Source organism: Xiphophorus maculatus, chromosome 22 (assembly GCF_002775205.1).
Source record: "Xiphophorus maculatus strain JP 163 A chromosome 22, X_maculatus-5.0-male, whole genome shotgun sequence".
Taxonomy (NCBI): Eukaryota; Metazoa; Chordata; class Actinopteri; order Cyprinodontiformes; family Poeciliidae; genus Xiphophorus; species Xiphophorus maculatus.
Window position 1 is genome coordinate 15,491,270 of NC_036464.1, and position 24,911 is coordinate 15,516,180.

The 24,911-nt window shown below is 40.3% G+C and overlaps 1 protein-coding gene across 5 annotated transcripts in view; it reads left to right on the forward strand.

Annotated features, from left to right (window-relative positions):
* LOC102237688 (zinc finger MIZ domain-containing protein 1-like) overlaps positions 1 to 24,911 on the forward strand; it is a 120,595-nt gene that overhangs the window by 50,263 nt on the left and 45,421 nt on the right. Inside the window, exon 1 of one of the 5 annotated variants that reach the window (XM_023327377.1) lies at positions 19,273 to 19,290. The exons of the other annotated variants lie outside the window; for them this stretch is intronic. The gene's annotated coding sequence lies outside the window, so the exon portion shown is untranslated. Of the gene's footprint in view, positions 1 to 19,272; positions 19,291 to 24,911 lie in introns of those variants that run through there. 5 annotated transcript variants of the gene reach the window in all.

Below are 24,911 nucleotides of genomic sequence, written 5' to 3' on the forward strand. Positions count from 1 at the left end.
AGCAGCACATAAACTCTAAACAAATTAATCAAGGCTGCAGTAAAATGGCTTGAATGCATGCATTAGAATGGCCCAGTCAAAGTCAAGAAGTAAACCAAGAATTTGTGGCATGACATGAACAATGGTGTTCACAGAATATCACCCAATTTGACTGCATTTATTCAATTTTGCAAAAAAAAAAAAAAAAATTGACCATGTGATTGCAGCAAAAGGTGATTGCAGCAAAAGGTGGTTGCAAGCAATCGCTAACAGGGGCTGAGTAAAAATTTACTTCACACCTTTCAGATTTTTATTTGCAAGTGAATTTGAAAACCACATGTTTTTTTTCTTTCCACTTCACAAACATGCACTGATTTGTAGTGGTCTGTCACATGGAATGCTAATAAAACACTTTGAGGTTTGTGGTTTCAACATTATCAAATGCAAAAAAAAGATTCAAAGGGTATGAACACTTTTGCACTGTCAGCTGCAATGAGCCGAGCAGTGCTGAGCCAATGTGAACGCAGCACGTAATACCATTGACCAGCCTTCATCAATAATATTATTTGAAAGAAGGACAAATTTTTATCTCGATTTCACCAGCAGCTTCGTGCTCCACAATCTGCAGGATCAATTTCATGCAAAAACATGCATGAATATTGTCTTCAATTAGCCTTTGAACAGCATGAGTATTATGCATTTGCCTATCCCTTGGACTCCATAAATTCTAAGTGTCTATTTAAACCCATGGCAGTCATCATCGCAGTGTCGAAAACCTTTGACCACCATGATGGATGATGTAATTGGGTTGAATGAGGCTGCAAGGAAACAACAGACAGCAGACCAAAGGATTCCATATTATTTCTCAGACACATTAAAAGAAAAGGAGATCTAATCTTGTCGCCTTTGTTGGGGATAGTTGTGCAAAATGTCGACGGTGTAGTTTGTGTACATGTGAAACAGCATCAGAGTGCTGGAAGGTGAATACTTTTTGGTGGCATCTGCACATTTTTCAGTATGCTAATGAGCAAAGCTGCAAAAGCCAGATTGCCAGGAGAGAGAAGGGGAGATGGAGAGGAAAGAAAAACAGGGAGGGAGCCGCGTGGAAGAGAGAGAAACAGACGGAGGCTGGTGTAAATTATGGATGCAACCTGCGATTTCCAAGAGGGAAAGAAAGGCAGAGAGAAACCTCCAGTCATGCATATCAGATTATGCATTTACCACATTTTCTTATCATGGTCCATGAGCAAAACTCGAATGCAATCTGGGCTCTTTGTGAATGCGTGCGTGTCGGTGTATGAGACAGAGAGGGAGAGCACTTACATATTCATCCATGTCAAGTTTCGTGGAGTTGTGTTGTGCCATCAAGCGTTCTCTAAACTTCGTACAATGTGTTCACTTTTATCACTCTTAGACTGTTGGTTTTTTTATATATATATTTGTGCACTGTTTACAATAGAGATGCACAAATCAACCAGCAAGAGATCGGAATTGGCCCTTGATTGGTCAGAAACAGAAAAATCTGATTCCCCCCCCCATTTTTTTCATTAAGTACGTCTGACCAAAAACTAATTTCCGATCATATGGGAGCATATACTCACATACATAACTCTCTTGATTTCTTAATTTTATTAAGACATCTTTTGCTCTTGTATGGTGTTATCACTCTTTGGAAAACAGAGGAATTGTCACAATTGGGGAAACTCAGAAATCGACCTGATCAGTGCATTTCTACTCTACGTTTCATTCACAGAGAAGCAAATCTATTCTGCTCCAGGCTGTTTCAGTTACTCTGTGTTCTCAAATCACAGAGGGTACGCCTGACAATTTTAATGGCACAAAAAGCTGAGTAGTGCGTAGTTTAAAAAAGCCAATAAAAACCCCAAACAAACTCGAATCTCATTATGTGACTTACTGGGGCATTTTAGTTAAGTGAAGTTAAGTAAAAGTGAGCATTCGTTCAGCGCTACCACATCCCAGCCGTGTGTGCCAGTCCCCTGAGTATGGTATGTGTGTCTGTGTGAATAATGGATCCATTCTTGAGTCGTGTCTATGACTTGGGCCTGAGCAGTGGTGTGGTTTCCCCCACCAAAGGTTGGAGGCACAGGGACGGGAGGGGCTGCTGGTCTGGAAATAGCTCTGCCTGAGCTGAGAGCACCTTAGGTGGGCCTCTGTCTCAGCTTCATCTCCCTTTAACGCACTTGCACGACAAAAGTACAATTCTGCTCGCGAGCGTTCTGCACATTATGAGCACGTTTTCCCTACTGTGGCTTAACAGAACTCGAGTCAGCTTTGCTGTCTCTGTGATCTCCTCAAACATGACAGGAGGCTTCTAAAAATGCCGCAGCTTCTAAGAATTGAACAAGAGTCATATTGCACTTTAAAGCTAGATAGAAAATATGAAGCTCCCTTGGATCTCGCTGTCATGTAAATGTGTGTTAATGTGCAAAGTAGGTCATTTATGTGGAGCAGGGACAGCCTTGTTGTACTTCTCTTCAACGGAATATAGTTTGCACGCAGACACATAGCAGGATTTGGCAAACACAGTGAGGGATTTATGTTTACCCCCATTTTGTTTATATGTCCCTCTAAAACATCAACATAGAAGGGGACGAGGAGGGGACATGGGTGGGAGTGGAAGGGGCACTGAAGGTGAAAATCGTTGTGGTCAGTCCAGGGACAGCATCAGTAACCACAACCAGAGATAGAAGCAGAAAAATCTGACTAAATCAGATTACCAAACAAAGAGTAAAGAGGATTAATTCTGATCTGTCTCGCTGCCTCCCCACCTCTCCCCTCCCCCCAATCTGCAATCTATAAAATCCTCTCAGACAATTTTCTGATTTACTTTGTGTTCCTTTTTCTTTGCATGTTTCTGAAGGTAAAACTCTTTCAGCTTGCTAGTAAAACTTGCTCTTTTGTTTTGACTAAAGACATCTAAAAATCTGGACAAAACAAAAAAAACAAAAAACGATTAATCTTCTTAAGTCATGAACCGAGGAATTGACTGATTGCTGTAATCTGACATTTTTCAGCCTGATCTGCCCTAACTGGAGAGTGGCCAGTCAGAAACTCAACATTCCTGATCAGTAAAGATCAGTAAATGCAGCATAGCTAAACACTAGCAGCAGCAACACTCCTCAGTGTTGTAGTTTTGACTGCAGGTGGGCTCAGGGTTAGACATTTGGAAATGTTGGGAGCTTTTTGAGAATCCTAGAGGAAAGGTTTCTCTGTATTCATCTGTGTCTCTGTATTCCATCTGTAGGTAATACAGATGGAAGCTGCTGTTTTGATACGCCATGTCACTCTAATCTTAAATAGAAGGTGCTAAAGACCGTTTAAAATGTCAGATGTGCAACTCTGCTGGTTTTAATTTTAATATAAATGATCTACAGAAGGGAGGTTAGTACACAATATTTTAATTAAGGCTGTACAACGCCCAGGAAAATGTGTAATTGCATTCCTGTATCATAATTTTGTAAATATTGATTAAGATTAACCCATATCGTTGTGGTTCTTATTTTTTCTTTTTGTTCATCACAATGTCCTGCATCTCTTTATTATCACAGTCACTATCACCGTGGGCACGAAAAAGGCCCAAGTATGTTGTTACTTTCCATAATTAGCATCTTGGTATAACCCTTACGGAGAATCGTCTAAAATCTGTGTCCGTAGTTTAAAGCTTCACAAAAGCTGTCAACACATGTCAGATCACAGCTTCTCTAGTGTTCAGATGCCGTTTCACAGGGGGCAACACAGACCTGACCTGCGATTAGGTCTCACATAGCGTCATAATTACATGTTCTGCCAGGCACACTCGATGTTGGCTATACGGCCTGCGTTCAGACGGGCATCTGTGTCTCTGCTGCTGTCAATTAAACGATCATAGCAAGGTTCAGTGGCATACGTCCAATTAATGGAAAGCACAACACATGGAAGGGAATAATTACACCTTGTCCCAGGCTTTCAGAGATCAAATGCTTTGCTGCATTTCTTTGAAATAATCTCAGGAGTTTCTGTCGATTTACAGGGAATCAGTAACTGCACGGCAGGTTCTTGGAGTAAAAAAAGGAAGCTAGATTGATTTGGTTAACATTTTATAAAGCTTACAAAGGGAAAAGGTCTTTGAGGCTTTTCATATTATTTGTTCTTAGCTAACGTTGGGCACCAGAGCTGAGCTGCTGCAACTCTGCAGTTCTCCAGTGCAACTGTGAGGGAAAAGGCACTTGGTTTTTGAAAAGCCCAGTTCAGGTATGCTTTTCCTTTTCCTTGTTGCCGCCATTTAATTTAGAGGAACTCATACACACACGCACTCAGATGTATGGCCCTGCTGAGTGCTTATAGCTGCTAAAAGATTTGTATTAATACCCTCTCTGGTACTCTTTGATCTAAACTGATTCATTTTGAGCGTCTCGCCTACACACAAACACCTCAGAAGCACGATACAGTATCGCTCCTGACAGCTTGACAAACTGACGTTCCCACTCTCAATCTCTCCTGCTCCTGCCCTCTTGCTCTCCCCGACAGAACTGTATATTGTAACCAACAAGACTGTAATCAGCGCAAAACCCTAATCAAATCATCGCTCCAACAAGCAAGCCCCGGCTGCCGTGCTTCCAAGAAACGCATCTCAGATCAAGAGTTTACTGTAAGCAGCCGCTGCCGCGTGAAATGTCAAGAGAACAAGGATTGCTTTCAAAAAATGTCACTGACAGAATAATAGCAGTAGTAGCAGAATGCCTTGTGTTATGTTTGTATCTCGTGTCAGCAGGTGTGATATGTAACCGTGTGTGCTTCCTTATAAAAGAAGCTACACAGAAAATCAACAATCTGTGGACTAAAACTGGTGTGCGATAGGCAGTGTGTGCAAGCCATCCAGTTAGCTATTAAAGTGTGTCTTTTGGATCTGCTCAAACAAATGCACATCTCCAAACCTCCTCATTATTGGCAGCAGGATTCCTGCCTGGGCATTGGGACAACTTTTTGTCAGTGTGTGTCTCTGTGTTCGTCTGTAGCTATGCATGCGTGTGTGTGCTTGAGTGGCGCACGCCTGGTTTCAGTGGCTCATTCCAAGATTTGGTTAACCGAGTTGGCTCGCCCTATCACATAGCCGCAGAGTGTGCAGTTGCTTCAGCCTCTGTTTCATTTAGTGGCACCCACGCTCTTATCCTCCTGCCATGAAGACACACAGGACTCCTATGCTTTTTATCTGCTGCAACAGACACAAGCGCATCTGAGTTCTCATGCACGCACACAGCCGAATGAGAGAGTGACAGAGTTAGAGGGTGAGAAAGAGGGAAAAAAATAAGAAAGTACCAATTAGGCTCCTGAGACAGATCTGCCAACAGACATCAGAGGATTGGAGGCGGAGAGTGTTGTGTGCATGTGTCTGTGTGCGCATGTTAGATAAGGGGGTGGGGGGGTGTTTCACCACAGCCACTGTGTCAAACTTTATGTTTTTAGGGGTTTTGTACGTTCATAACCTGCAGAGGAGGCTGACAATTATTAAGAGCTTGTTGCCTTTCATATTTATCTGTTGACAGTTTTGTGCTCAGTCGCTAAAGTACAAGTGGGCTGTATGTTTGTTCCCTTGATTTTTACCTCGTACGACATTGCTTCATACACACAGATTCATCCATAAGAAGAAACTGATTTCTAGGTAATCCCTTGGTTTCATTGGGAAATGTGCCATGTGATGAACTAGTGATTTGTCCTGGGTTGACTCTGGCAACATAGACCACTGAATTAAGTAGATGCAGTAGACGGATGAAATTGCCCTTTAATTTTGCACCAAATAGGATTATTAATATGTTATGGAAACTTACTTTTTTATGCACTGGATCATTTTAATCTTAAATACTTCTACTCCAATCAGGCATTACATTATTACCACCTTAATAGTGCGTTGGTCTGAATCTTGCTCCCAAAGCTGCACTGAACCTTTGAGGCATGGACACCACACCCCTGAAGTTGGGCTGTGGTATCTGTGGCGTAAGCTGTGAAACGGAGCCTCTGTGGATTATACTTATTTGTCCCATAGATGCTTGCTGGATTTCATTGTTGAGGAATTTGGATCTTTTTTTTCCTCCTTAAGCCAGACCAGCCCACTTTTTTCCACTATAATGGTGGAAAGGGGTCAACATGGCCACTTGATGCTGCTGCATATGCAACAGACCTTGATTTGCTCTGTTCTACCACCTTTCTATTAGAATCCCCATTAACTTAAGCAATTTAGAGTCCAGTAAATCATCTGAGCAGACCACACAGCAAGCCTTCTTCTCTTGCGCATCAGTGAGCATCTGATCCATCACAACTTGGCGTGCACAAATTTGCACCTATATTTACTTTTGTCCATATTTCCTGCTTCTAACACGTCGACTTTGAGGACAAAATAGTTACCTGCCGGTTAATGTTAACCCACCTGCGAGCATGATAGGAGGAAATTAGTGGCATTCCTTTTACCTGTTAGGGAACATAATGTAATGTAAGAAAAGTTCATTTAAAAGTGAACAATAAAATAAACCAGATTAACCGAAGCTGGTCTCTCATAACTCAGTAATGATATTCTCCTCTATTGATCATCAAACACGTCCGTTGCACATCATTTCCTTTGGTTAAATAATTGTTGTACTTTCCAATCGGAGCAATGAAACCATTGATGAATGTCAACAGTTACATCTGCCTTTAATATTCATGATTGAATCTCAGTGCATCCTGACTAATTTCACACTCATTCCAACAGCTGTCCTGTGTTGACTTTGATGGGCTCGTTAACATGCGTCTTAATTCCAAGTGTTTGTGTTGCACTTATGTTGCTAAAACTGACCAATAACCCAGTTTTTAAAGGTACCGTCAACTTCAAGGTTTCCATTTTAAATCCTGAAAGAAAGGTCTGTTTTGTGTTGAGGCTTTCCAGTCAGCAACCAGTAGCTCAGTCCTAATCCAAACAGTCTTAGGGATAGAAAATACTCCCGCTTCACTGCCAAATGAAGCTTCCTTTTCTGCTCTGCGTTCATGCTGCGAAACAAAAGGCTAGTTTGGCCAAATCAGGACTGACATCATTGGCAACAGCTGCGGGCTGCATGCACAGTGTGTCTGTGCATGTGTGTTACTGTCGCCGTGTGTTTATGTCTGTGTTTTTGTGTCTGTCAAGACGAGGTGACCTGATTGCTCAGCTGAGCAGTGAGGAAGGACCCAGCCTCATGTTGTCAGAGCTGCGCTATTGGAAAACACAAGAAACGGGCCACAGCACTCCTCGCTTGGTAGCCCCTCCCATCTTCTGTCACTGTCTGTGGGGTTTGTGTTTATGTCTGATAGTCTCCCACTACACCCCCACCATGCCCACACTCACATATTCACTCTGTGGCATGAGTGGAAATGGCAACGCTTGGTTTTAAAAATTCAAAAACACTCACTGCACTGCAGTACCAACTTCCAGTTTCCAGCCAGAGCATGTTTTATCTTTACTATTGTGAATATAGAACTAGTTACAACTACATAACTAGAAGGCAATGTATAAGTCACGTGACTCCACTAACAGTTTCTGTGTGGACTGTGCACATTGTTATGTTTGACAAATCCAACAGCTTTATGCACAATGTATTTATAGTTAGCCAACTGCAGAGTCTGGCAGTAACAGACTGTAATAAAGCAGGTCTCGCTCAGATTACGTCGTCTTCCAAGTTGCAGTTTAGGCATTTCACGGTAAGGGTTTATAACTACATGATAACCTCCAGGGAGCATATTACGGCTTGTCAAAATATAGATAAAATTAAAATCAATAATTATGTTCTTATAGTTGCTCAGTTTTAGTGCAAATTTAAAAGAAAAAAAAAGAATCAAAGTCGATAAATTATATAGATACAAATATGTAAATACATTACAATACAAAATTGGTTTAGTCTCCTTCAGTAAGACAGTGTATAGCATGAATGTGTGTGTTTTGCAACTAGAAATATTCCTAAACAGACAAATTTGTTTTTCTTGTGAATGAATAAAAAGTTAATTCTTCAGCCAGCTGAACAGGAAGGTGCAGGAACACGCAGGAAATATTGCAGCATCTCTACTTTTTTGCCTCTTTTACAAAACAGTTCCATTTGAAATCCACCATAAGCAGAATTATCAATTGAGGTGACTTTATCCAGTATCTGCACATACGAGCGTTCAAAGAAGCTAGCTAGAGTGAGGGATTTGTTGTTTCTCAGACACACATCCAGTGTGTGTTAATGGCAAGAAGTTATTTGTGTTCATTGCACCAGAATTGTCTGTCAATGATGCAATGTAACACTGCTGTCAAGATGGCTAACCCTCAAAGAAGTTCACCGTTTTGACTCGGAGCCACAACAGTAGTGGGTTGACTTCAACCCCACTTTGCAGCCTCAGCCCTTTTGGAAAACTCACAAAGACAAGAAAAGGGGCTATAAGTTGCAACCCGAATCTTACAAAAACCTTTAAAACGGCAGAAATGTATTGCCAGATAAGCTCTGACAATGTTCAATCCTTGCTGTAGCTTAACACTCTGATAAAAGTTACTGATACAGGCAAATGTTGGCTTGCAATTGCATGCTTAACCAGCTTTCAAGAAAAGAGATTTTGGTCAGTCTGATCATCATTCTATTGAACTCTCTGGCAGCACAGAGCAGCTTCAGTTGTGAGACTCAGTAAAAGGTGTGTGGTCTCATCATTTCCCCCCCTCAGAGCATGAACACATAAAATGCTTTTTCAACACACACACACCCCTATCAGCAGAAATGGCCCCCGACCTCATGGGGCTTCACCTCAGTCACCATGTGAGCAACTGTGTGTTTGAGCGTGAGCCCTAATAACCTTAGTAGAGCTAAACCACCCCTGCTGCTCTGTCTTATTACTCCCCACAACCTGCCTGTTTTGTCCAGAGGAAAGGGTAAATAAAAGGATGGATTTCAAGCAGACTAGGAAGGGGAACAAGGCTGAAAGGAGAGATGCAAGGGTTAGGTAGAAGGAAGGACACAGGGAGAATAAGGAGAGAATCAAGCACAGTATGGTGGGGGGCCAAGCAGGAGTATTGACGTTGTGCAGATAAGTGAAGGATTAGTGGATCTACAATGAGCCTGGAGCTGCTGCTCCCCCATTCAGCTCCTGCTGAAGTGGCTGCTCTTAATTAACTGCTAAAATTAAAAAGACATGCTTGCATACAAGCGCACACAAGGACAGGCCGTTTATAATGTAGCTCAACTCTCTTTATACAAATAAAGTACAGCCGCAAGTTTTAACACCTTACTAAGTACAGAGTAATATTAACATGTAATTATAATCCGTACACACTCCTCCTGTCAATAGATCCCAGAAAAACCTATGGAACAGAAATATGTTTGCATAACATTGCTCCTTTTTTGTATTAAATGGGAATTGATGACAGTAATAACAATAAAGTCTGTAATAGCAGGGTTATATCTGCTGTTATTTTAAACAGCAGATGTTTTTGGTAAGAATTGAAGACATCAGAATGCAAATGATTAGAAATTAGATCAGAGGAACGGCTTAAGTTTGGTGGTTTGGAGTGAAGTTAGAGAGGCAATGCTGAGATGGTTCAGAAATGTTCTGAGGAGAGACGATGGCTGTGTAGTACGGAGAATGTTGGAGCTGCCTGACTGGAGGAAAAGAGGAAGACGCCAAAGCAGACTAATGGGCACAACTGGAGCGCTTGGAGATAGTTGGTGTAACAGTTGAAGAGGATAGAGGTGAGACACCATGGCAACCCCTCAAGAGAGCAGCTGAAAGAAGAAGATATAAAACTTTCAATCAGTCGATGTCAAAGATAATTTATGAAAGCTGAAGGATCTCCAGTGAATCAAGATAATTATTGATTCCATTAGCTATTGTATTCTATGAAAAAAAGTTGAAATGGAAAGTAACAGAATCTTTCGGAGATGAACTAAAAGCACAACCAATTGGTCCAGTTTCATTTGGTTTCAGCTTTGCTTGTTAATTACCAGATTTTACTTCTTGGAAAACATGCTTTCTGCTTCTTTTTTTCCCAATTCTTCTCAGAAACATGCTTTCTTCTCTGAAACACACATACAATAGATACCTTCACACCTTCTTCAAGTGAGATCTCCTGTACACAAGGACAGTGATTCACGAGACCTTTCTGAGTGCAGACTATTATTGAACTATTATTTTTAGTATTATATGATGTTTTGCATTGTTAGATGGCCGGGTGTTGTTGATTGTGGGTTTTATGTATGGAGCTGAGTCCACATTCCCTAGCGGGGCTCAGGTGTCTGTTTTTGTGTCTAAGAGGAAACCCAGAAGATCAGATTTCAGCGTGACTCTCCCGTCTTGCTCCTTTGGCCTCAGAGGTTAAAGTTTATTCTGCTCAGGCACAGAAGAATGGACTGCTTTAGAAGCACAGACACATTGGTTCATCTGAATTATTTCTTTTCCTGTGAGACATTTTAATGAACGTACTAATATACTAATCTGGGTGTGGGGAAATGTGCATGATATGTGTGCAACTTTTTCTTGGCTAGTTTTGTAAAATTCCTAGTCCACAGAAGTCCTAAAATGATAAACTTTGAAAATTTCTGTTTTCCCACCCTTTATTCCCCACCTTTTCTCTTTCTTACCTGTTCAACATAGGAACCGACAAAGCTCCTGAGCCTGCTTTCCTAATTTCCTTTGCGTGTATCTTTTACATGCGTATGTTTCTGGACTCCTGTGTGTGCATGTTCGTTGTCCCCTGTCTCAGACTTGCTCTCGGCTAATAGCTTAAAATGTCACAACAGTTTAATTTCACAAGAGCAAGCTGGTTTGAAGAGATGCCTCAGTGAGCTCTGTGTTGTTTTACTTAATTTTTGACATTTTTCGTCCGATGTGCTCATTAAAATGTATTGTTTGTATGCTGTGTAATTGACGGTGAATAATGACATTTTATGTGTGCGGTTATAGAAATACAATTGTTTTAACTGTGTTATTTATTCCATCAGTCAATTGTTTTAACTCATGGAATAAATAACACAGAACCATCTATTATATCTGTTTTTATAATCACTGTGCCCATGATAGTCACAAAATTGGCATACGAACAGATAAAGAACAGAGATTCATTGATCGGCCTTTTCTATGCTTATTCTAATGTTCACTTTTGTTTGAAGATTTAGCTTTTGACCAATCTGGATTCTAAGGACTAAAACACAGAATAAGAAAAGTGCTGCAGATTCTAGACTACCAACAGAGTAATGATTTGAATCATCTTGCTACTTAGAAGAGTTAGGAAGAATCACATAGCTGGGATGAGTTGTCTCTCATCTGGTTCTATCACCAACCGGTTCCTGTTGTGTGACCTTATTTCTGCAGTTGCACCAAAAAAGCAAAATTCCAGTATATTTTCTATATGCAGTCACAAACAGTAGTGTAGAACAAGGTATTGTGCTTTGAGTGCAGGCACTTTGCTTAATTGGTTTGAAAAAGTGAGAAATTAAAGAAAAGATTGAATTTCACTCTAGAAAAGTGAGAATTGCCAACTGTGGTATATTATTACCCTGATCTATGGGTGACTGTAGACTAATATCAACAAAACTGATGGAAAAACTGAGCAGCATGAGAAAAAGAACAACAAAAAAACAGCAAAATACAGCTGACAACCAATGAAAACCAATTTTCAGGTCGAACAGTTATTTTCTTTCTAGACCTTTTTGGTTTAAATAGGATTGCTTCTTTTTAAGAAAAACTAGCTGTGAGAGTAAAACTGCAACACAGGGCTTTAAAAACTTAAGTTCACAAAGCAGTTACTGAGCTGACTGTGGCAATCTATCACTATGCTCTGGCATGCAAGTATGAGCACACAGATTTGGCTTAATGGCAGCATATGAGTCAGTACTTAAGGAACTGTAATTATGATTGCTAGTAACACCCAACATTAATGCAGCACCCTCACTGACACCTAGTAGTCCCGGCAACTATTAATTACCTGGCTAATGGTTACCAAAAATACCACCACATGCTAAATAATTATGAGTAATTCTTAGTTTTGATATAATAGCTAATAGGTTCTAGGGCTAGCTAGGCTGCAGTGCTAATGCTCGCTAGCACACAAAAAGGGAAGAGAATTAATATCTTGAACAATACATTCTAAACTTCACTGTCGTCTCTATTTTTATGTTTGAGTGAAGTTTAAATGCCAGTGAAGGGATCCTTAGCACTTTCTGTGCTTGCTAATGACACGGTTTTTGTATTTTCACAAACATCTTCCTTGTTTTGGGCCTAATTTTACATTTGAGATGACTTGTTTACGTTATAAGATCTTGAAACTCTGGGAGAGATAGGTAACAGGATAATAGGATGATGTAGTTTGAGATTCAAGGACATTTCACAGTAATGTTCTTTGAAGAATATGGATAAAATGGAGGCCTAGATGGACACCAACATTTTGGTTTGGAGGACATGACTCAGAACTGTGCTCTCTAACATGTAAATAGGACTATTGGCTGAACTGAGTATATGCAAACAAAATATACATTTACATGTATGTAAAAAAAATTCAGATAGTAGTGTTGATGTGTTATCATTCACGCAACCAAGCTTTTGATTTTAATAGGTTTCCATACGTACTCAATTTGTTTTCAGCTGCGTCTATCCAAATGGGCTACTTTGCTTATTATTTTTGGACTTAGATTCTTGTCAAAACTTTCTTTTCCTGTTTCTGTCAAGATATTGTTTTGCGCTGACAGGTTGACAGCTTTGTTTTTCTCTTTTCTTTCATCACATAAGAAGGACCTGAAGAAAAGTTTGAGCAGGTAGGAGTTTGAACTCTTTACTCTTTAGATCAGTAAAGACTTGATTTCTGTCATATTTTGATGTGCTGATATTCAAATGGCACAACATGGGCAGGAATAAAAAAAACCCCCAAAAACAAACAGCGTATTTTTTTCATGTCATTAAACATTAACATGAATTGAAGTGCCAATTTTGTCACTGTGCCCCTCTGATGGCCACTTTGTCCTGGTGAGGCTGCTCATTTCTGATCAAAGCTGCCCTGCTTTGGCTTCAAATCAAATCCAGCCACACAGAGAATAGCTTTCCAAATGTTTTTTTCCCCCTTTTTTCCCCTTCCAGTTCATATTTTCAGCTTTTACTATTCAACAGGAAATTCATTTAGCGGCTGCTGTTGCTGTGCCCTCGCTGTTGTGTGTATGTGGTCTGCGGTGCCTTGGTTAATGAGGGAGGTCCGTGCTGCCCTCCGGCATGGTGCCTCATGGAAATCAGCATTTGATTTGCTGGCTACTTGATAAAGGATTTAATGCTGCAACATGCCCCCCACCTCATTGCAGTTAAAAAAATTATCCTCATTCAATCCCCTTTGATCATCTATCTTCCACCAAGCTCTTTATGTTTGCAAAGTGGTGGTATTTGCCTCTGTTTGTACATGTTCTGCATCTGTTTGGGAACGTGTTGGCAGGTAATAAGGTCGGCGTGATTACCTGGTGGCCCTTATGTCCACTTGTCGCTGACTGTTGATGTTTGTCAGTGCTAGTATGCATTGTCCGGAGCGGTGCATTACTACTCCAGCTCTCCCTGCCCTCGGTGTATGTATCAACCAGACTCTGGACCGGAGAAAAGCCTGGCCAGCACACAAAATCAATGTCCGCTGCCCCCACTCCAACGGCCTCCTGTTATCTGCAATGAATACAAAGCACATACTGTGGTGCAAAAACACACTTTTTTTATGTCTCCTTACTTGCTCACCCCAGTGGTAGAGGTCACATAAAAAGCCACAGGATATCGCGGCTAAATTACCAGTCAGTTTTGTTTTACTGGAAGAAAGATGGCTCTCATCTGTTTGGCATCGCGTCTTCGGTTGGCTAACTAGCCTTAAGTGAGAGGCACACAGCTGCACCGCGCACTGGACGATAAAGTTTATTATTTTTTCCTGGTATATAAACTGTGTTCTGTGAGCAAATCAAACAGGGCAGCCAAAACTGTGATTGAAACATCATTTGTCTTCCATTGTGTTGAGTAGTATTAGCAAAGTTGCCTGCAAGTGTTTAGCCAATCGGGGGAAAGCGTTCATTCCACGGGGATAAGATCAAGCCTATTTTCACCAGCATGCACATGTTCCTGCTTCTGTCTCTCTGCTTTATTCCCCCCTCAAACTGTCCCAAACTCTGTCTTTCTCGCTCTCTGTGTCCCCTGCAGGGATTATAGGTGGCGATGGGAGGAGGGAGGAGGAATGGTGGCAGATTAGCGCCGGCCATCCAGCGGGTCCGTCTGTCTGCTGTCAGAAAATAGAATTCATTTGTGTGATCCAGATGCTTATGCTGAGCTCTGTCCGTGTGTTTTTGTGTGGAGTTGTTGCTCAGTCGGAGGAGAGGATTGGCTGTCTGGCCGAATGGGGGGCGGGGCGGGGATGTGCGGTGGCGGAGGCGCGGGGAAAGCTCACATCCGCTCTGGAGCTTTTGTACTCGCATCAAAGAGAGCAGCCACAACCTGATGACAGCATGCTCTGTTTAACCACCCTGACACGGTACAGTCTAAACAGAAACCTGAATGGACTGTATGTACAGAGCACATAGGTCGTGCACCCACCTTATATGGTCACAGGAAGCCATTTATTCTCCTTATTATATAACAAGTTCAAAAAGATGCCGCTCTGAACTGTTAAATGTAGATCTATTTAAGGCTATTCTTAGACTATTTGAAGTGATCATTGCTCTCAGAGGTGGGAAGACAGACGGTGAGATGGGGGAGGGGGTCAGTATTGGGGGTGTGGGGGGCGTCTTCATTTGTGGCAGAATTAGGGCTTCAGCACAAGGGAGTCAGGAAGGCTAATGTGGCTGGCTCTATCATTGATGGATGGACCCATACTGGAGATTTTGTGGAGGGCTTCAGAGCGGGAAGCTGAGGGAGGTCTGTGGGGTCTCTGAAGGAAGTACCATAGGGTTTGGAGAGGGAACATGTCATTAATCAAACTCCTTCCAGCTGCCATCTTTCCCTTCTGTCTTCCTTTTCTTTATCCCTCTGACTACCTCTTTTGAATTCCTAACCTTTTTGTTTCTCTTTGGGTCAGATTGCTTTCTTTTGAGTTTACCTTGCAGTGTTTTTAATGTTGTTATGACGTGGTAGTTCAGGTAGTATTCCCTTTTAAAAGGAAAAAATAAGAGAGATGAAATCATCTTTGGGTTGTACGTGTCCAGCCGCATTTGGCCTGATGATGTTGTTCTCTGGCCCTGGTTGTGTTTGCATTGAGCAGAGTGTCCCCTGGAAAGTGGGCGGGAATCGCCGTATCAAAAACGAACTTCCTGGAGCCTTCAGGGTTGCAGGGAGTGGGCTGGAACTGGGCCCTGAGGGCTTATGCAAAAACATCCAGTCCAGGTTTAAAACCAGGCCAGGCTGGGCCCTTCAGGGCAAAAGACTTATAGATATCTTAATTCAGATGCACTTCTCTGTTTTCTTGCTGTCAGCACATTTAGTCTCCTAACTTTTGTGGTTGGTTTCCTCTGATGCTCACTTGAGACTTCTGCCATGTAAAACATTACTCAGTCTGAACATTATGGGATGTTTTGACAGATCAGAGGACCTGGTTGCTGCTGGTCAGTGCTTTATTTGCTAAGGGTCTTGCTGCTGAGTATGAATAACAGAGCTGATCTTATTGACTGAGCACCTACTGTATTTTATTCAGGCTTTTTCTGACTGGTTCCGATTTTGATTGTGACTGAATCAAAAATGTATATAATTTTTTTATTGGAGTGTAACTGATACATTTTTAAAATGTGCTAAAGAGTTTTGGTAATGCGTCCATTCAAAAATGAAGGAATAGCAACAATTTTCCTAAGTTTTAGTAAGCCACAAACAGTGTACAGTAGTACATTCTTCTGCTAACTGTATGTATACATGTAGATATGTCTGGCTGATAGATCCCTCATATGTAATTAGGACAGCTCAGTAGTTGCTAGTGTGATTTGGCCACCACCAGAAAAATTTAATTTTCTTATAATAATAACAACAAAATTGAATAATTTAAAATTAAACATTAATTCTTTATTGATTTAAAGTATTTCTGTTAGATTTATTTAAATACATTTTTTTACATTGCTAAGCTATAATTGCTGAAATCTTTCTTTCACTATGGATGACTTAAATACAATAGTTACCGTATCTCCAAATAAGTGTATGTAATATGAGATCTTGTATAGAATAATTCATTTCAAGGACATTCTTTGTGGAAAATGGAAATGAAACTTTTACAGCGCAAATTCTCCTGATTTGTTCTCCTAATTGTGTCTTTCCAAGAGCCACTTATTTTAATAGCTGTTAATTGTAACCTAGTGATGCAGGGGAAAATAATGAATAGTGTGCGAACACAACACAAATGGAGAGCTACTAACCAGAGTTGACAAATTGACCTTGGATTTCTGTGACTCTTAACTGGGTGACTTTAAAGAATAAACCATGTTAGGATTTATGCTGTGGGCACATCAAGACAAAATGTAACATATCAACTTCCAATACATAAATGCTGAATTGTTTTTGTAGTAAGAGTCAGATAAAAATTCCATCCATTAAGAGTAAAACAAACATATAACTTTCAAAATTATGTTGTTCCTATTATCTATTTTATTTTTTTTAATTTCTGTTAAATAAATATAATTCTTTAGTTTGAGGGATTTTAATTTAAGATAATGCAATCATTTTAAAGAGAATATAAGTCTGTTCACAAGATTGTGAAGTAATTTGTTTAGCAATTTGTTGTCTTATGATTTGTGAGGAGGGAGGGAACATTAATAAAACTCAACAAAACAATTGCTTTCTACCCAAACGTCTTTAATCTTGTAACAAACTAGTGGAAAAGAGTAGCAAATTGAGTCAAAATGTATGATGGCTTTTATGATTAGAAGAATAGTCAATGAGTTGCAAGCAATTTAGTGTGAAATTAAGCAAATTGAATAAAATAAATAAAAGTAAATATTACCCTCTGTTGCTTTTACTTTCTGTAATTGATAAGATGAATATTTAAAGATTAATTCCTGCTTCTAATGCAAGTTCTGCTGTGATGGCTAAAAAATGGCAAAAAAATTAACTATAATATGCTAATGAAAAGTGCATGTTCCTTGTTAATCTCTGACCAGCTCAGCAATCCCATGTAATGATGAACCCACTCTTCACCTCTCCATCCTTTTCTCACTCCATCTCCCTGTTTGTCTTCACCCTGGATCATGACTAAATAGACTTTTCACAGGATGAGATGGAGTACCGTGTTTTTGTGTTTGTTTGGGCAGAATGTGGACAACTTCAGTGCAGGTGGCAGTGAAGAGGGTGATGTTACAGTGGAAAGGCAGAGACTGAGTACACATGTAAACATTTTACCACTGTGTCTTTAGAAGATCAGAGGGCGTTCCCCGACCTCATGCCATATTGACAGAAGAAACTGCGTGACTTGAGCATTTTGGGGCCTCCCAATAAAAGCAGCTTGTTCATTACACTGCTGCAATTACTGGATGCATATAGAACTGCATTATGTGCAACCTCCCACCTTGTGTTTGATCATGCGTTTTCATGAGAATCGATGGCAGTGTACCCTTTAGAGATCCAGCATAAAAAGTTGCACACCATTGCAGGCAAGTAAACAGTGTGAGGAAAACAAAATAGGCGATCTGAAAATGTTTCACCAGGATTTTTCACTTCCCAGAATCTTCTCTGGGAAGACAAACCCTAACCCTAAGCAAACATTGTGGACATTGGATCTTTGGTTTCTGGATAATAAGGGATTTTCATTTCTTTTTTGTTTGAGTATGTGGGATTAATAAACATTTTATTGGTACATTTCCCGTGGGAGTTTTCCACCAATTTGATTTCAGTGATAAACTTTGCGTAACTGAGCAAAATTACCCTTTGTATCGTCTGAGACTGAACAACAAATTCCAACACTCAAAATTGTGTAAAATAAAACTGCAACAAAAGCACCACAAAACTGTGATACAATGATGAATTTGTTGCTTCTGTTGTTATAGGGGTGTCATGAACATATGTATATATATATATATATATATAAATTTGAAGCTGTGTTCAAACTTTTGGTCAGAAGCATTCATGATTTATTCCTGTTTCTATATGATCAGCTTTATATGTTTTTAAATCTTGTTCTTGAAACCAGTTATTTTGATTCCTGATAGAAATGTAAATCTTTTGGGTTATTCCAAATTTGTGGTTATAAAGTCCAATAGTTGTCTACACAACATTAATAAAGACCCTGGTGTAGTATTTTTTATCTGCTTCAGTGGCGAAGGAAGATGCAAAGCTTTAAGTACACAAAACATTTAGACATGTCAAAAAATATGAAATGTATGCAATAATAACATCTTCAACTCATGCTACAATCTATAGACACTTAGTCTACACTCAGAAGGATTATGAAATCCACCGCATGCCAGTTACCTGGAGTGGCTGCAACTGGCCGAAGCCTGACTTACTTTGGGATTAATTTAGCTAATAATTACTACTGTAACTTAGAACTGTTCTACACATATTTTTGAATTATTCTGTTGAGTTTAAACATAATCAGCCAATAGCTTGATTTGACATGTCTTGGAGGTGTTGTTTAAATAAAATTGACTTTGTTATTTGTCTGATCTAAGTTTAATTAAGTCAGAAGGGGATGGCTGGCTTGGAGAGAGAAAAACAAGGAACAGGGAAGTCTTTTCTTTTAATTTGTATGTTTGATGTCACCTGCGTTGACAGCGCAGTGAAGGTAAGGCTTGCGGAATAGATGGGTGGAGGTCAGGGGAGTGGGATTTCAGTGAAGCTTCACCTTTGTGTTTTTATGTTCTTGCAGCACCGTTGTCAAAGACAAATTATTACCAAAGCTGGTAAACACTGCGTGAGAAGTTTTGGCTCATTTATCCGTGATTAGTCTCCTTGTATGCCTTTGTTTTGTGCGCCCAGATTATCTGAAAGTGCCTCAGCGCGCCAGTTTCTCCGTCCACGTGTTTACGCTGCAACTGGGTGGAAAGCACAAATTGGAGACAGCGCGTTCCCCGTCTGAACAGCTTGGAATGGGGTTTGGACTCGGAAAGCTGGCTTTCCTCTCAGGAAGTGTTGTTCCTCACCGCTCTCCATAAACACTGGAAAAGAGACCCAAAGAAAAAAAAAAAAAACGTCCCAGACTCACTATTTCCACTGTAAACAGACAGACATACAAATATTATACTGCTCCCACCTCTGTTTCTCTCATATGTTTCTCAGGGAGAAAGCTGTATATCTGTGCACGATGTGGCAGATGGTGAGCTCCCGAAAACCAGTTACTGATCTGGCAGATTTTCTACCTCTTCTCTTAAGGTAATATAGTTATCTAAAAGCTGCTTATTGGCAAATAATTTCTTTTTTAATTTAACTTTGAGTAATTGGACACAAAATCTGTGTTATATTGTCACATCCCAAGTTCCTTTTATGACACAGCTGTCATTATAGATTGCTCTGAAGCGCTAGACGAAAGACGGCATGATTAGCTTGTTTACCTTGAACCCCAGTGTGGAAAATACCTGCGTGTTTCAAATGAATTACATCTAAGAGCAGCGTAAATGTTGCTTTTTAGCTCTAACAAGTGGCTGTATCGCAGTTCCCCCTTCGCTCGCTCCTCAAGTTAATAAATCCAGCATGCGAGACATTGATAGGAAAACTCCCTCCATCAATTTAGGTTGTCATGGCATTTCTTCTAGTGGTGGAGTATTATCCTGTGAAAATATCATCAGGGCGATCCAAAAAAAAAAAAAAAAGATGTGAAGTGTTCACCGTTTATCATTGTCACTGCTACAATGTGACAGCTCAGAGCAGGATGCTGTGATATATCTCAAAACAAGTCGGTTTGTAGTTTTATCATTCTTTTGAAACTGCACATAAACCTTTTGTTCAATTAGAGGTAACACTTTGGCCGCATTCGCCGCTTGTCACTGGATTTTTGTACAAAAAAGGCTGAGCTTACTTTAGCTCCCAGCAGGCTTCCTGCGCCCTCACCTGTGTGCGCGGCGGTCTGTAGAGACGACTACGAAGCAAAAGTGAAGGAGAGTCGGGGGAGACAGAGGTTAGAAACCCCTTTTTTTTATTACATTTCCTCCGCAGAGAAAGAGGAGGCAAGATGGACACTCCATATCTCCCTGCTGCACTAGAAAACTCATCTAAATGGAAAACACATTGTCTTCATTATTTTGTGAGAGCTGAAAGAACGGGGTTGTCATGGTAACAGCCATCTGAGCGAGCTCAAGCGGGCGGCCAAGGGGTTGGTTTTAGGGCCAGAGGAATGAAGAGGAAAAAAAAGGGAAGGAGGAGGCGGAGGTGGGAGGAAGAGGGAGAGAAGGAGAGATTGAGGGAGGGAGGGAACAAGGAGTCAGAAGAGGAGGGGTAAGTTGGTGTGAAGAGATGAAGGAAAGACAATAGACATGGAGGGAAAATGTAGGAAGTGTAAGGGGGGAGTGACACAGAAAGGAAAGGGCATGATGGAGAGAAGAAGAGAGGAATTCCAGAGGTCCTTTTTCTGTGGAGGCAGGCGGTACAAATGACCAGTTAGTGGCTCAGAGAGAAGAGTCCAGGGGTCCTTATTAATATCAAGGGGCCTGATTATGGTAGATTTAACATCTCAGAGATTCTCCACCCAACTTCACCTCTCTGTAGCCAAACTATGCACATTTAGGGGTTTGTGGCTGCAAAGCATTGCAGTTCTTCAACCAGAAGAAGCACTTACTGAACTGATGTCGGATTGGCAACTGCTTTAGCTCAATAGAGCGAGGTTTTAAATGAACATATTTTTGTTTTTTTGGTGAAAATTGCATACAAAAACCCATGATTACATGTAAAAGTTATTGAAAATCATAACTCACTATATGCATATAGCGAGGTCAGAACATTTTTAAAAGTCATCCATTCACTCATATGAAGTCCAAATTACAAAATGTAGCACTTGATTTTCTTTGTGATGTTGAAATGGAATTTCAAAGAAATATTTTTCACGGTGAACAAATGTAGCTTCAATGGTGCTTTCAGTGAAATTAGACTATTTAGGGTTAGAAATTAAAGTTTCTTTCCTAGATGATGGTGCAACAGACTCCTCTTCGCTCTTCAGGTCTTTCTCAGGTACTTCTTGGCAAAATGCTGCCCAACACTCTTCATCAAATATTTACCCCATCTCAATCTACAAAGCACCCTGCAAACACACCAAAATGTTAAGGCAGCATCTAATCCAGTCCAATTCCTCTCCTCTATTCTCCATTTTTTCCCGGGCCTGGCTTGACTTTAGCAGCAGTGCTGTCAGTTCAATGTCAGCCAGAGGATTATGGTTGTTTCCACAGCGAGCGAGAACTAAATGCTTGTTTATTTAAGTTCCTTCCTGCGATTCTGTTGAATCGCCGGTGGCGTTGATATGACTGAGGCCTGACACAACATCATTATGGCAGCCATCAGCCGATTAACGAAATTAAACTAATTGCTAAAGTCTTTGTCGTGTAAATACTTAGCCTGGAGTGTTTGGCATGGCGTTAGCATCCATTAGGATCTGACATCCAACCTCGTGTCTTCAGAGGAGTCATTGTTGTCATTGTTATTCTAGACATACAGATTGGATGGAACTGAGAAATCAGAACGATTAGATTTACTTTTTCGGAGCTGAAACCATCAAAGTTGCCGGGAAGCTAACGGTGGATTCAGCATTGGTGTGAGAAAACAACGTTTCCCGCAGAAGTCAGAGAAAAACAATTAAAGAGCCGTCAGAGCTGCTCAGCTTCTTCCAGATGTCTGGTCATGGTCACAGGAGGGACAAACAGTGCTTCTCGTGATTGACCAGCACTTAGGGTAAGAGGCAGCCTGCTCATGTGTTCTGGCTGGCTGGCCAGCTGTGTGGCTGCCTGTAGGTCTTAGTGATTCATGTCACACTGTAATTGGTTTACCTGCTCCCCGTGTGTCTGCGCTCTGAGAGGACCAAAACAAATTACCCAAAGATGACCTCTCGCCATCTCCCTCCTGCTCTGCAGCCTATCCTCCCCTATCTCTCTCTGCTTGACTCACCCCCACCTCCTCCTGCATGTAATATGTCGCATGACTGTCATTTCTTCTGTTCTTTTTTTTTCCTCCATCCGTACACCTTGACGCTTCCAAGTTCAGCCAGAGGAGAAATATTTAACAGTAAATGCGCGTTGGAGCTCAGTGACACACGTTAAAGCCTCTCGCGGTTTCAGTGCCTTCCATGTCAAACATCACGTTACACATGCTTGCATAAAGACAAGTTGACGGAACACATTTAAGATTACAAATAAACATTTACACAGCAGCAGTGTTTTGTAAAACCTGCAGTGGAACACATTATCCTTTCAGCACTGTTTTATCCGCTCGCTGTGCTAGATAATACCAACATGAATTGTTCCTTCAGTGAATGAATCAGGAGCCTCTGTGTACGCCATTAGGCCCGTTTCCTTTCTTTTTTTCTTTTTTTTTGCAGCTAGCAGATGTTTTGTCGTCTTTGCTGCTGAGGCTCTTACTCTCGCGCAGCGGTGAACAAAAACTCAACAGAGCAAGATGAATGAGTGCAGCATTCTCCCATGTACCTGCGTAGGAAGGTCTCTCAAAGGTTATTTTGCTGTTTGTGTAAAGCTACCCTGTCAGTAGATTTCATGATTTTGTTTGTGTTGTTGCATCGCTGGGTTTTGCAGGCTGTTTTTGTAACAGAGAGCAAGGTACATGAACTATTAAATATCCGCTTTGTTGCGGCGTCCTTGAATAAACCTTTTTTTTTTCTGTTAAAAGATTTCAGGACCTCTGCTTAAAAGGTCAGGAGGTTTTCGGCTGTATCTTTTAAATGCACGTTTGAATATCTTAATCTGTTTTATTACTTTTTTCTGTAGACATCAAATTTATTTTTCCAATTCCATTTTTTTATGTCACACCAATTCACAACAAATATCACCTCAATGCAGTTAGCAAGACATCCCGTTCATATTTACTTAAAAAGAACAAATTTAAGTCTGAGATCTGTTCAGATACATCACATCTTTCCAAGATTAGCCACAATCATTTAGATCTAATTTAATTTGGCCTAAATTATCTTGTTTTCTCACTGAATGTGGTTGCTCATTTTATGCCAGGTGGTGAAAGGAAACTCAGCTTGTATTGAGCTCTTGGCTTTGTGGCAGTCCTTTACCATGAGCAAGCATGTGGAGACAGCAGAAAGGAATCACTCCCTTTTAACTGAAAGAAAAATATATCATCAAACATTATACAACTGCTTTGGATAAATAAAAGAGCCTTGAACGAAAAATTTCAACCACTACAGGAGAATAGAACAAAAATGGACACGTTCTTTTGTTTATGTCAGATGAATAGAATAGGATTTGGAACATAAATTCAGGCTTCAATGGAAAAAAAATTGAAATAGTAAAATAGATGTTGTCTGTGTTTGAAACGAAAATAACTTTTGATTCTGTATATCCTCAGTGCAAACTTCAGCAACTTTCAAAGATAGAAATGGATAAAATATTCATTATCTTTATTCAGAATGTGAAAAAACTAATTCCAATTTGGGGATTTTTGCGATGCATACTGACATCATTTGTCGCCCAGCTCTCGCACTAAGACATAATTTTTATGATAAAAAAGCAATGAGATACAGTTCATAAGAGGAATGGCATCTATTGCGCCATCAATGTCTTCTTCTGGGTTTGACTCACAGGTAAGCCCTGAGGCACTGATGCAGGATTACCTTCTATGGGAAAAAAGACACTGAGATAACAGTTCTCGAAGTTAGGAATACTTTCTATGGGAAACAAAAACAGAGTACACACAGTGTTAGTAATAACAGGAGCTCTGTGAGTTCCAGGAAGAGACATAGCTAAATAGAGAAAAAAAATTAGATCTTTCACACCTTCTATGGGAAGAACAGAGAGTTAATTGACACATAATTTAGAGCTTGCAGTACTTGCACATTATTTAGAAATGGGGAGTAACAGGAGAAAAGAGCAGAGGGAGGACAAAGTAATAATCATATTCTCCAGTGGCATACCTGTAGAAATAGCTCAGATACAAAGCTACTCAAAATATATACATTTTATGAAACTTGAAAAAAATGTATGTCTAGATTCAAATATAGTGGCTAAATAGCTACTTTATTTTTAATGGAAAATGAACTCTAGAAACAACAAACCTCCCGTCTATTCTTGTATACTTGTTCACTTACACACTGTTTGCTTTCATTGTTTAAATATTCACAGGCATCCTTCGCAATCTGGAAAAGTTTCTGCCTGAACAATACGCATGAACCCTGCATTCAGTGCAGCTCCTAAGATAGCTGTGATCCAATCAACAACTGACCTACCAATAAAACCGTCCAAATGGTGGCCCCATGTTTGTGTTCAGAAAGAATAATTAAACAAACTGGTATGCAGGTGTTTTATTTCTTCTCTTTAGGATTGAAACAAAAAGACCAAATCTGTCTGTTATCAGATGAAAGCACTAGAAGTTGTTTCATTGACATTCAATTCTCAAACTCAGTGCTGAGACTTTTTTAATCATGTACTCTTGATGCTTTGTACTCCTGAGTTGTCAAGTCACAAGACATTCACTGTCTTCATCAGTGTGATTAAATTACTTTTGTTGATCAGTTTTGTGATAGCTGAAAGCTTAAGGTCATGTTGTTTTTTTTAAATCACATTTAAGACTGAAAAAGCGTTATTTTTGAAAACAGTCCTTGAGTCGCCTAATAATTACTTTGCTGCCAGACTTCCAGGAAAAGGCATGTTTTTTGCACTTTTTCCCAGTGTTTTCAGCATTGCTTCTAATTGGAAATGACTAAGAGCTGATAAGATTCATCCAATAAAACCTCAGCTGCAGTGCAGACTGTTTAGTCCCACCAAGTGAAGAAAGGTTGAACCGGTTGCCGTTTTTTTTTTTCTATTTAAGGTTTGTGCTTTTAGTGTCACAGG